The 13,842-nt window shown below is 32.8% G+C and overlaps 1 protein-coding gene across 3 annotated transcripts in view; it reads right to left on the reverse strand.

Moving 5' to 3' along the window:
* The window catches only part of TSC22D2 (TSC22 domain family member 2), a 56,576-nt gene that overhangs the window by 26,393 nt on the left and 16,341 nt on the right, over positions 1 to 13,842 (reverse strand). Inside the window, exon 2 of one of the 3 annotated variants that reach the window (XR_004526262.2) lies at positions 2,380 to 2,538. The exons of the other annotated variants lie outside the window; for them this stretch is intronic. The gene's annotated coding sequence lies outside the window, so the exon portion shown is untranslated. The remainder of the gene's footprint in view (positions 1 to 2,379; positions 2,539 to 13,842) is intronic. 3 annotated transcript variants of the gene reach the window in all.

Below are 13,842 nucleotides of genomic sequence, written 5' to 3' on the forward strand. Positions count from 1 at the left end.
AAGAGGTTTCTTTATAGAATTATTCACAACTAAGGGCAAATGTGATGTGGTTTAGTAGGGGGTTTTTCATGTGATTCATGTCCCTATCCCAAGAAACATTCGCGGCTTGAAGTAGCTTTTTAAACTGCTTCCAGTGTTTGCTATTTATAAATCCTAAATATTAAAGGGTGAATTCCTTAATGGTTACAGTTAGTACAATACTATTCTAGTAAGTACTAAAACTTTCCTAATACATATATACTTGCTTATAATTATAAGCATTAAATTTGAATGGGTTATTTTACAATACAATAAATGATTTTAGACAGTAAGCAACTTACCAAATTTATTTTTTGGCAAGTGCTTTAAAAGATGGTTTTATAATGAGGATGACCCACTGCTATTAATACTTAAGTTCAAAGGAAATCAAATTTATGTATTCACATCTTCATACAACATGAAATTTTCCCTTATCTTATCCTTCAAGTTTTCCAGGGTTACTCTCTATACCTGCATATCAATTGAGAGCCCAGGCTCCACTTAGAAAGCTAGATTTGAATCCTAGTTCTACCACTTAATGGCTATGTGACCCGAAAAAGTTACTTAATCTCTCCAGGCTTTCAATTTTCTTCTCTATAAACTGAGGCTATTGATAGTATCTATACAACTGCTGTGAACATTAAATGAGATAACATGTCAAAAATACTTACTATGGTATCATGCTAAGTATTTCTACTTAGCAGTCCCTGACACACAGTAACCACTAAGTAGCAAAAAAAAGCAACTACTCTGTGGAGAAATCCAATCAACACTTGAGCACAGAGACGGACAGAATGCAAGTTCTAAACTAAAAGAAATTAGGCTCTGATTTGTTCTATCAGTCTAATGGTCACTTATAATAAACTAGCCTTGGAAAAATATCAGTAGGAGTTAACAGATCAGTGTATTCATTAAAAACTTTCTTCATAAGTCACATACTTGGGTGTCTAACAAGGCTTGTCCTTTAGACACAAACATTCACTAGCAATGTTACTCAACTGTTTTTGAAAACCTGGCAAATACTCTGAACTTTCCACTGAAAACATACATAAAGTTCTATCCAAAATTCCACAGGCTTCAGGATCCCCTGAAGGCCACCCACTGACTACTAAATATGGATATCCTACTAAAGAAATCAGAACGTATTTTCCTAACTACCAAAGTTTTACGGATATATTGTACAAAATAAAAAAATAAAAATGAAAAATATATATAGAATAAGGGACAACAGTTTTGTTGTATTTCCTTCCAAAATACCATTGATTGTTATTACTGGTTTAAGAACCTTAAGTTTATATACAGAATATGATCAACACGAAGTCATGGAATACTATTATCTGAAACAATTTAGAATATTATTCAAAAGACAGAACGGGTATGTGTGTGTATAAGAGAATAACATATCTCTGGTTAAGAATAAGGTCAGAAATAGATATTGTAGCCTATTTAGATGATACTTTCAAATAACTTTGATAGACTTGTAGGATATGTGCACCATATTTTAATGAAAATATTAATTCTAATATTTTCTGTGTAACCTTGGAAGTATAACTTAACCCAGATTCTTTTTCTTCATACACAAAATATGATGATCAGGTTGAAGATTATGATATCCTAATCTAAACAGTATTATCCTAATCTAAACTGTATTATTTTGAGAGTCACCCTACAAAATACAGCTGTGTAAAACAAAGCAAAATAAGAAGGTATACAAAACAAATTTGAAAATTTTTGCTTTCTAAGCAGAATACAGTTCTGAAAGGAAATGTTTTTTCAGGGCACACAAAAAATGTATATTGACTTCAAATATATCATTTTCATTTGATATTGTCATCTTAGGTGTTCTCAACTAGGAATTGAGACAATTTCTTTGGCTTTTATTTTTAGAGACGGCAGGAAAAATGTCTTTTATTGAGAAAAATAAAATCTCACAAGTAATAAAACTATTTAAATTATATTTCATGGAGAAAATGGATGAAAATTTTTTTATAAAAATAAAAGATTAATATATTATTTCTCAAATATCTCTTGGGATATTAACTAGAAGGTATATGGGGCCCCTAACTATACTGTAAGCATCTACAGCAGATGCAATAGCAATATTTAAATAATCTTACTATAATATAGGATGTCACTTTATTTTTTAAACTGATTATTAAACACCACTGCAAAGACAGGGTCTTGAGCCTCATGAGACTCTGAAAGAATTACATACTCCAAGTATTTAAAACTCCAAGTTTTAACTTATATATTTAATACTATACTCTTAAATTATACAATGTGCTCAGTTTGCTCATAAATATTCATCTCAATACAATAACATCAGGTATAATACATAAAATCTAATCCATTAAGTCTTACCAATTTATGACCTGATGAGACACTCTTGTGGACAACATTCAGTCCTTAGAAGCTAGAATAACCCTCCAACCATGTGAGGGCATCACAACTTTTAAACTTTCGGCTTTCGATCATTATTATGTCACATTCCTCCTCCGATGCTGAATTCTAAAAAAAATTCTAGCAAAGAGTTTAAGTAAATAAGTGTTTTAATCAAATAGCCTTTAGAAATCTTTTATAGCAAAGTTGTATGTTTTACCATGATTACACAACTGATATTTTGTACTTAAGTATTTTAATGTAAAATAATTTCATATTTGATATGGATACTTCAAACTTTAAATAACATGGACTTTGAGGCCATCAGAATACTTGTTAGTAAAGAGTCAAGTAGAAATGGAACCAATCAAAGGTTTAAGATCATGATCCAGAAATTATGATTTAACACCATAACTTGGTATAGACAGCTTTGTAGTCCTGCAGAATGGCACTTGAGTTCTACTGTTTGGTCCACATCCATATATGAATTTCTAGACTTATACAGCACAGGTGGCTGGATCAGTAATAATCTATATCATTCATTTAAATGCTCAAGACAGCATTCAATTTTTACACCTAAATCCTAGTCTATCTCTATCATCCCCAATTTTAAAATCAGAGAACATGATGGAAAGAATGAAATTTTATTATGTGTTTTATATAATAGATATAACAATGTGTCCTATTCAGGAGTAATCCTACTGCTCATCTGCGTATGGGCATGGAAGAAAACTGGGGGTAGGAGGATTTAATAATGGTAAAACTTACTTCCTTAAGAATATAATCTTACATTTATTAAATTTTTTTTACAAAGCTTTCAATTGGGCACCTATTTTAATCGCTGGAAGGTAATATTAATAACATTTTCTGTTTGATAAGAATGCTGATTTATATTTTTAGTTGCCAGTAATCCACAGAAAAGGCAACCCTCATATTTATGGGCATATTTTTACCTACATTAACCCCCTAAATAAAATGGCATAATGGGGTAAGGGGGAAGGGGAAAGCAGGAGGCCCTTATTCAAGAAGACTAATATGTGCAAACCGATAGAAAACTCAAAGACAGCATTGTAAAGGAAACTCTGCAGCCATCTCTCCAGAGATATTTGACCCAAATACAGGGGGATGGAGTTACGTTGTTATACATTTTAACTTTTAATGGAAATTTTCTATTAAACACACACGGTCATTTAAAAGTCTTCTATACAATCCGAAGATCTATTAGAATTTTTCCAATTTACAAATATAATCTTTCCAAATGTAATCTCACAACACATTTGACTTCAATAAAACCACACAACTACATTATAAGGCTGGGCTATGAAAAGACAATAATCACCTGGTGAAGGCAAAAATCCATATTTATTTGGATAAATAATAGTTTAGGGTTGTGGTGATTTCATCAACATTATTACCAAAATGTTTTTAGAAAGTTTTTATGCAACTCTTGTCTCCTATCAACCAAAATACTACCATAATTTAAAAAACAAAAGAAGACACTTTAATGATTTACTCTTTTGAGGGACAAGTCTCATGAGAAGATACAATATTTATTTAGCAAAGTAAATGCTTCCTGAGATATATCTATCAGTAATGCTGGTAATTTGCTTGTCTGTAAGGCTTTGATGAACTAGTCATTTAAAGGGCAGACTACTTGGTCCTTTGTTAAAGGACCAGCCAACAACAAGCACTGTTATGATAAATGCCTGGAAAAAAAAATCTTTGGAAGACAGAATTAAACCAGCCATATAAAGCAGACTTAGTTATTTTACTGTGATGCTTATAAAAAAGATAATTTTAAGGGTGTGTGCACCATACAAATGTATAGGAAATTTAGGACGTAAGAGCTGTATACACTGAAAGTATGTAAAACTTCTGTATCAAATTTTTCCCGAGCATGCATTTTCAAAATTAGCTGTTACCGAGTAAAAGGCTCACAACTGAAGAGTTTCAGTCACTAAATTCCAACATGTAGGAAATCCTTATTAAAAATCTGAAATAAAACTGAGTAACTGAAGTGCTTGTGGATGAGTAACAGAGTTAAGATTAATTAGATATCCTTTAAAATTTAACTTAAAATTAGAATTCTCCTAAAAATGAATATTTATTTAGAAAGCTGTTCTAATATATCAATCATAATCTTGAATCTCTGGCAAGATTGCTATCAAAAACAAATCTTGAACATTTCCTATAGATATCATTTCATTCTTCTTTAATTGCTGAGGAAAAAAAATCCCATTTAACTGAGAATGTGCTATTGAAAGTTCTTATAGTATAGTCCAGCAATAACTAGGCTTAAGTTTACCATTATTTAGCTTATTTTATGGCAAACTTATATTAATAGAACAAAAGAGTGAGCACAGGGGCAAAGAGGTAGATGACTTGCAATTTCCAAGTCATTATTTGAAAACAGATATGTGAAATCAGACAAACCTATACCTAAGAGTTCCTAAAGGAACTTGCTATTTGAATGAATGTGCTTAGCTTCTTTTGGTACAAAATTTCACTTTCAAAGCGTAAAACACATTTCTTTAATAAGTTTACTACACTGTTTTGAGAATTCTTAGACATCATATAGATCAATGCTTGCTTCTGTAAAAGTCAGAAAAACTTATTGTTTAATGGTGAAAAGGGGAAAATGGGGCAACCCTGCATGCCCCTGATAATTACATATAGTCTTTCCATATGTATTGGAGAAATGAGGCTAGAAATATCAAAGATAAACTTATGGGAAAAAATTAGCCCAAACGTACCTAACAGAATAAGAACACTGACACAGTGTTCCAAGAAACTCACATATAAAAAGACATACACAATTACAGGAAACTTGTACCTGTGGTTGAGCCAAGATATAATTTAAGACAATGATCAGTTATGTTAAAAACTTAAAAAAAAAGATGTTTAGCATTTTATGTATTGTATCAAATGCACCTACTGGTGAAAGATAGGCAAGAATTTCATTAATGCAGCTTTGAAAAAGAGCTCTAACAAGATAGTGATAGATATTTTTTAACAGATCATGTTTATTCACAAATGATTCATACTCTTCTTTCTTTCAAAAGGAGTAGAAACAGCTTATAGAGAGGAGACCAAAAAAAAGAAGAAAAAAAAAGGAAATTGAAATTGGGGGTGGGAGAAGATAAAAATGGAAAAACAAAGTAAGCAGAAGCAAGTTGTGTGTTACTCAAATATATGCAATAAGGTCCTGCAGGCTTTGTTAATAACACAGAGCTATATATTTGACCTCGAGCTCTTGTTATAACAACAGTTAACATAAAAGAAATGTAACTGTTCTTAAAATTTTAAATATCAACACGTGTTACGCCTAAGAGTTAACGTCTAATTTCTTGAAACAAACTACGCTATGACCATCCCAGACATACATTTAGCAGCATTTTCTGGACTAAGTTAGCAATATCTAAGAAACAGCTGCTGTAAATAAAGACAGAAATTTTCTGAAGATTAATGGTTAATAGTCACTGTGAACATGAGTGGGATTAGTCAGACACAACAACTCTTTTTCCCTTCCTGTTCTCCTTCTAATAGTGTGTAGGTCTAGAAAGAGAATACCTTCTTTATCTTGATATTACCACTAGTAGACATGTATTAATAGAAAGATGTTTTTGGCTTCCAGGATACAGGTTACAGCACCACTATTTCTGGGCCAAATATTACAACTAAAAACTGAAAAAAGGGCTTCCCTGGTGGCGCAGTGGTTGAGAGTCCGCCTGCCGATGCAGGGGACACGGGTTCGTGCCCTGGTCCGGGAAGATCCCACATGCTGGGGAGCGGCTGTGCTCCGCAGCGGGAGAGGCCACAACAGTGAGAGGCCCATATACCGCAAAAAAAAAAAAAAAAAAAAAAAAAAACCGAAAAAAATACAATGAGCACCTTCCAAATTTTTTAGTATTTATCACCGAGGATCTTCAAACTTTGACAATAACCAGGAAACAAAACAGCATAAAAACGTTATTTCTTGAGGATATTTATCAATGAATACACATTCTAAATTATTACCACCTATTTAAATTTACTTGTCAAATGTGGAAAAAATTTTAGAAGTTGTCAAGTGAAGCCTAAACACAGAAGCTAATTTCTGGTAAGCAAATGCATTTAAATGCTCTATATCCATCACAAAAATCTAACACATTTCCTGATTTGCGTGATTTAGAATACTAGTACAAGTGCACACACACACAGAAAGAATGTCAGCTAGAATACAGTCAGTCATTTCGCTCATCTAACTACCTATCAACCCAAATCTTAATGAAAACAAAATATTAAAATAATTCCACTTAATATTTCTTTCTTCTCAATAGGCTGCCAAAACTATCTGCAGGTTTAAATACATAGAAGAGGTATGAGTTCATACTTTTAAATTGTTGAAGAACTAGAATGGAAAAAAACCCCAAACAGATGTTATATGTTTGTTCTGGTTCAATAATTTCAGGCTATATTTAAATTTCCTTCTCATCTGAACAAGTTCAGTAAGAGTCTTCTCTTAAAAAGCTTTGCTTGAGTTCTAGATTCTTCAGGAAAAAAATAAGATGGGTTTAGCAAATTATACACACACGTTTCTGTTCTGTTCAAAAGCTTGGTTTACTTAAAACCCATCTGGTGAAAAGTTAAAATACAACAATAACAAAGAGACCTTATTTCCGAGTTTTTTAATTGTTTCTCAAATTTCATCCTGAAAATAATTATCAAGATCTCTCAGAGTAGGTAGGCTGTGGTGACTTATGTAGAGAAAATTTACTAACTAAAGAAGAAGGTGGTAAGCACATGAACAGAAGCATGTAACAGTGGATGAGCAGTTAATAATTTCTCATCACCAATTCTGAAGCCCAGTCATGTGCTGAAAATAATATCAGCATGTCAGGTGTCCCATTTCAGCTAGCCACAGAAAAGCTAAGAGGAGAAGAAATGCTTAGGATCCACTGAAACACCACTTCAAACAATGAGATACAGATCTATGGTTAGAAATCTGGCAGCAGACAATCCACCTTAGGCAACTATCACAATAAAACTAGGAGGATACAACAAACCATAAAGGATAGCAGTCACATACTTTGTGAACCCAAGTGGTGAGTAAAAATGTCTTTAAGTTATACTACTTTTTCTCAACTCAAGATAATTAAAATCCCAATTTAATACATATGTATAAAAATCACAGTACAGAAAAAACTAGTACAAGAATATACCTCAATTTCTGTTCTAAGGGATATACCCACATTAATATCCACATGTTCTTCTCTTGCCACCCCCCTACTAAACTTTGAGAAATAAAAGACTCCTCTTAAAAACTTCTCTAATCCCAGTAGTTGTTTTAGCTGGATTTCAGGCAGTACTTCCTTTCCTCTCTCTTCTCCCCAGCCCCTATAATACAGACTAGTTAAGCAGATGCATTTTTTCCCAGTATTTCATCCAGAACATTAGCACTTCCTTTATTGGTGAATATTTAAACAATCTTACAGGAGGCTAATAGAAGTGAAGTACTTATTTATTTATATAAGACAGGAGGAAAAAAGATAGGTGTTTCATAATTAAATGTAATCTGTGATCTTGTTTAGGCTCTTGGATCAGGTAAAAAATGGTCATGAATGACATTATTGGGACAACTGGCAAAAATGTGAATATGAACTGTATGTTACATATTAGATAATAGTCTAACAAATCTGAATTTGGTAATTATACTACTTTTTACGTGATAGGAAACATATGCTAAAGTATTTTGGGGTTAATAGACATGCTATCTGAAGTTACTCTTAAATGGTTCCTAAATAATGTTAGGATGATAAAGCAAGTATGACTAAATGTTAACAAATGTTGAACTTGGTAAGATTATTGAAAATTTAAAATTTTTTCAAAACAGAGATTCAAAGATTTTCCCTTCTTTTTGGTTAGGAAATAATATTCTTAGAATCTTCTAGTCTCTAAGACCACTTATCTTCTTCAAAGTTTCTGCTGTTCTCTAAATGTAGGTAGTGCTGCCCAAGGTCCTGGCTTGACCCTTTTTCCCTACTCTGTTCCTAGGAAATGTTAGCCTTTCCTAAAGCTTGAACTCTAAAATAAAATAATATAAACAAACAAACAAATAAATAAAAGATTCTTCAATCTCTTCTAGCCTTAACTTCTCTACCAAGCTGCAAGTCTGCAGCTAAAGCTGTACCCTGAGTATTTACTTCCACCTTGACTTTCCACTGGCTCTTCGACTCAAAACAAAATCTCATCACTATTTTCTCCTTCCCAAACCAACTATTTCACTAATACTTCCTAATGGTACCACCATTCCCTCAATTAGGTCTGACACGTTGGAGTCAAATTTGACTGCTTCCCTATCATATCCAATCAGTAGCAAAATTCTTTAATTCTAACCTTCTGATAACCATTCTTTCCTTATCTCCATTGCCTAATTCAGGCCTTCATTACCCTTCTAATATCTTTGATCTCTACCCAATCCACCATTTCTTCTCTGTTGTCTTCAAATGTTTTATGCACCAATCAAATTTAACCATCCTTATCACATATGCCCTGTACTTCCACAGTAGTTCACACTATTTCCTCTAACTGGAAGGTGCCTTTTCCTTGGTCCTTTCACTCTGCACGACCAAATTCTACCCAACCATTGGTTTCCCAATTTGTGGCCACCGCTTAATTGTCTCTGACATGGGAATTCTTCCCTAATAGAGAATAGTTTGTTAGCCTTCCATTCCTTAAGCAAATTCACAGCTCTTTGAGGTTTTCTTAAAACCATGGGCAACAAAGACAAAACAGAAGTAAAGTAGATCAATTTCAAAACTTTTCTTACCTCTTTTCTTTTTTCCTTTAGAATTAAGTGGTGGGGCAATAAAACTCCACACATAGGGATTTTGAAAGTAATTGGCTCTAAACCTCTAAGTCAAACATTCCTGATTAATAGGATGACAGCTTTATTATTTCTAGTGATTGGCAAGACTATTTCCCTGGGGGCCCATCTCCTTTCAGAAAGTAAGCTCAAGCCTGCCTCTTGAAACACCCACCTGGCTGTCCAGGTGGAATATAAAGAAAGTAGATTTTCTAGTTAGCTTTGTATTTAGAGTAACTATCCTATAGAAATGGAGTACAATAGGTCTGTCACCATCTTTTCCTATTCATTTTAGTTAGATAAATATTGCCTCAAATTACATTAGCTTTTGTAGCAGGCTTGTCACTTGCTAACCAATTACTGTAAAATGCAGCCAACCAGTATCTAGGTACTTTTTACTTTACCTATTCAACTTAAGTTTCAACCTCCCTGAATTTACATACACGTTCTTTCACTTTCTCAATTGCTGCACATACTTTAGACTGTTAAATTCACAAATGCTTTCATCCAATAATAGCTATGACTTCCTGCTTTAACGTCATCTGAACATTTTATAAGCATGTTCTTAGGTTTTCATCTAAATCTGAGATCCAGTCCTAAAAAGATGACAGGCCATTAAAAACTTTTCCTCTAATTTTTAGCATCTCTGATTACCCTCTACTAGATACCCTTAACTGAAATTGGTCAAAATATAATCAGATAATAAGTTATGTAAGTACTAGGTACAAATTGTTAGGAAATATATTTGGTGTGGTTACATAACAGTTTGGGCTTATATCCTCAAGGTACTTAGAGTATAATTATTAGGAGACAACATTTAACCAGTAAAAATCTCTAACAAGTAACCCACCATGGTGATTCTTAAAATTATGTAGTTCAGATCCACTATGCAGAAACATATAGATGAACCTCAAACATAATACTGGATAAAAGAGGATAGACACAAAATATATAGTGTATGATTCTACTTACTGCAAATTAAGATAGAGGAGGGAAATAATAGGAAGGGGGCACGAAGGGGTCATGAAGAGCTTATACTACTGTATCTTGATCTGGGTGCTAGTCACACAGATGTGTTCAGTTTGAGCTGTACAATTATGAATGGTGGACTTTTCTGATACAAAATATACTTCAATAAAAAGATTTTTAAAAAGTCATTAGCACCGAGCATTCAAAAACTAGATTATCCAAATTCTGAAACCTGAGTTTTTACAATTTGGGTTAACAAGTGGATGTTAATGATATATCCAAGCTTCCTGGAGTATGAGCGAAACAAAACAAATCGTGTCATAGGAGTAGTTTAGTTCTGATTTACTCCTAACTTCAAAAATGAAATCTCACAATGACAGGAAATATTGGATGCCTTTTCTAACACAAAATACTTGAGGTTATTTAACAAGAACGTTTTAATGCAACAACTGTGAAACTAGATGTAAATAGATGTAAGTAATCACTATAAAGACTTAATTTAACTGAAATCATCAAGTAGCTAGAAAAAGACATAAACTTACTCAGACATCCATTTTAAGTTAATAATTCATGTATACTACTTTCCTTATTCATTTCTCTTTAAATATTGGTGCTATCATGAGGAAGGACAAGCTGACTCAAGGAGATGGTGCACCTAGCAACTGTTACTCTCATTTGTTAACTACATTTAAGTATTTTCTTCATTGAGGCAGAAACACTTTTAAGTGTTTATCAATAAGGGTAAATCCTTACGAGCTACCTGATTTCTTCCTTTAGGCTACCTGAGGTAAAGTTTCTTCCCTCTAGTACTCCTTTACCTTACTGACCTGATATTTACAAGAGAGTAAAGTTGTTTGCTATAAATTCTTACCCTTAGCTTTTACAGACAAAGGACTCCCAACGAGAGCCTGCTCCCCAGTGATCATCAGGATAGGTTTCTAAACTAATTCTGTCGATTTAACAAAGTAATGCCAATAATGATTAAGTCTGGGAAGCTGTTTTTTAAAGAAGAAAAAACAGGAAGTCAAATTTTCAAGTTACTATTCTGAAATGCCAATAGGCTAGGCTATCACTAAAAATTGGCACAGGGCTTAAAAGCTTTCTGGAGAGTAAGGTAATCTCCAGAAAGCTACATTATTCATTTTAATAAACAGTCAATGCAAATAATCTGGGCTCCCTGTATTATTTTAGCTATCAGTATCTATGGTGATGATTTCAGCCTACTGATTCCCTGATGACAATGCAGAAGACAGAAAATGATGGCACCTACAGGAAAAGGGAAAGGAAGGCTTGACAGGAGCTTCGACTTTAGTATAATAACTGAATAAAACATTGGGTATCAATGGAAAGAGAGAATATCTAAATATAGGCAGAAGCAGACTGAGGGAAAGCTTCTCAACTTGCTAACTCTAATTTAAATAGTGGAGAAAACAAACGGGCCATTAGAGAGCTCTAAGTCAATGTGAGGAAGGTATACTAGTTACTTATATTTTGATTAAAAGATAGTCTGCTGAAAGAATTCTGGGGAAAAAAATATACCAGTCTTTCAAGTAAGGCAAAAACCAAGAATCTTCACATATCTAGGGCAGGTTTAATAAAAATTGGCACAGAGCTTAAAAGCTGCCCCTACTGAAAATGATTTCTAAGATTTCATAAACAGGAGCCTGAAATATGGTATATATCCACATTGATAGGCAAATTTATACCTCTTAAGTAGATAATGTAAGGAATTTATAGTCCCTTAAATCTCTGAATGGTTCTATTTAATAGAATCATCCTTGAAAAATACTGATAATTGCCAAATTATTAATAATATTAAAAAGTCTTAAATTTATAATAGTCAAAAATGAACAAGGCAGCTTGGTGAGATATTTTTCAAAGCTTAACACACATTAATCTTCAACCCCTGTCTGCGAAGAAAATGAATAAACAGTCCCACAATACTTTATTAGCTCATAGCCTATTAAAAAGTTTGCAGATACCTGCCAACTGAAGTTGTAGATGGTTAGAACTAATAAGGCCAGACACTACTGCTCTTCTCAACTGAAAATTAATTAAGCTAGTTGAAAAGCTAAAAGGAAGCCACTAGTCAGTTTCTACTGCGTTAGGCTTGTCACCTTGGTACCAACATGCCAACTTACAGTGAAGAATGGCTGATATAGAATATAAGTTTTGATTATATTTTGGCACTAACACACTATAGACAAGTATCCAAGTATCTCTTAAAATTCTTTGGTTCTGGACAAGAGGCTCCAAGAAGAAGAGAAAATATTTTCAACCCATGAGAAACTATAGATAAAGCAGCCTGCCTGATTTCTGATACCTTAAATGTTTCTGGTATCTAAAAAAGAAAACAGATAAGGAGTATTTAGCTGTAACAAATGATGAGCAGGCAACTTCTACAGCTGCTTTATAATGAAAAGAAATCTTTTAATTAGATCCAAATTATAAAAGATAAAGCTCAAAACTTTCTACATTGTTTTGATGAAAATAATAGGTATTATTCATATTGATGTCACGGTAGCTCATGAAAGTTAGCTATTTGAAATAAATTACCATATATCTAAAAACTATTTTATAACATTTCTAAAGAGTACTATTTTTCCTTTTTCTAAGGGAAAAGTATAAAGTACGCCCCAAAGTACTCACCCTGGCTACATCTGGTAAGCCATTTGAATGATTAAAACTTCATGCTTGTTTCATGCCACAATTTACATTTATGTCTCAATTTATATTGCTACAGCTATACAATTTAAAAATTGAATTTATAAACATAGCACTATACATTTTAAAACTTCTTGTTCTACAAGTAACCATTTAAAAACATTTTTAAGTTAAGTAAGGAACACATCACCAAAAAGACAGTTTGTTAGAAAATTTCTTGAGTGATACGGTAAATCAAGCATAAGAATTAAGACACTGTTATCATTTCTGAGCAATGTAGACCATGTCTTCACATGACATGTACATGCACATAGCAATACTCTATTCTAATGAAAGAGATGCAGTTGAGTCTAGGAGTGTTATCTAAAATATGCCAAAGGACACAAATGCACTGCCAAGCAGAGTTAAAAGAATCTAACAAAGCTTTGTGTGAGTTTTAAAAACATTGTTTGCACTCAACTTCTATTAATTAGACACAGAATGATGGAGTGCTAATAAATATTCAGCAAAATAAGTGAACAGAGCATATACTACTTAAAATGTGTATTAAGCAGAAAGATAAACCAAAGTATCTGCTGCCATACATGAACTCCAAGACTTCAGTCTATATTTTAAAAAGTTAAAAATAAAATTTATACAACATTTCTGTGAGAAAACAAACTGTTTTAGGGGTTTATAAAACAGTAATGCAGATCTGGTGAATTCTAGCAAACAAGCTTAAGGTTAAATTTTCTTGCCGAGAATTAAACAATGACTACTACTTTGATACCTTAGTCTTTTCCTTCCTCCAATTTCTTAATATGAAATAACATTTTGCTTTGAGTTACTAAGGCTTTTACAGAGAAATCATATAAAATGGCACAAAATTAAAATAACTGTAGGTAGTTTATTTTATAAAATATGTTTTTACATTAAATACACATGGGTAAGGGGATATTTCATGTAATAAAATCCAATAGAAAAAGCCC

This window comes from Tursiops truncatus, chromosome 4 (genome assembly GCF_011762595.2).
Source record: "Tursiops truncatus isolate mTurTru1 chromosome 4, mTurTru1.mat.Y, whole genome shotgun sequence".
NCBI lineage: Eukaryota > Metazoa > Chordata > Mammalia > Artiodactyla > Delphinidae > Tursiops > Tursiops truncatus.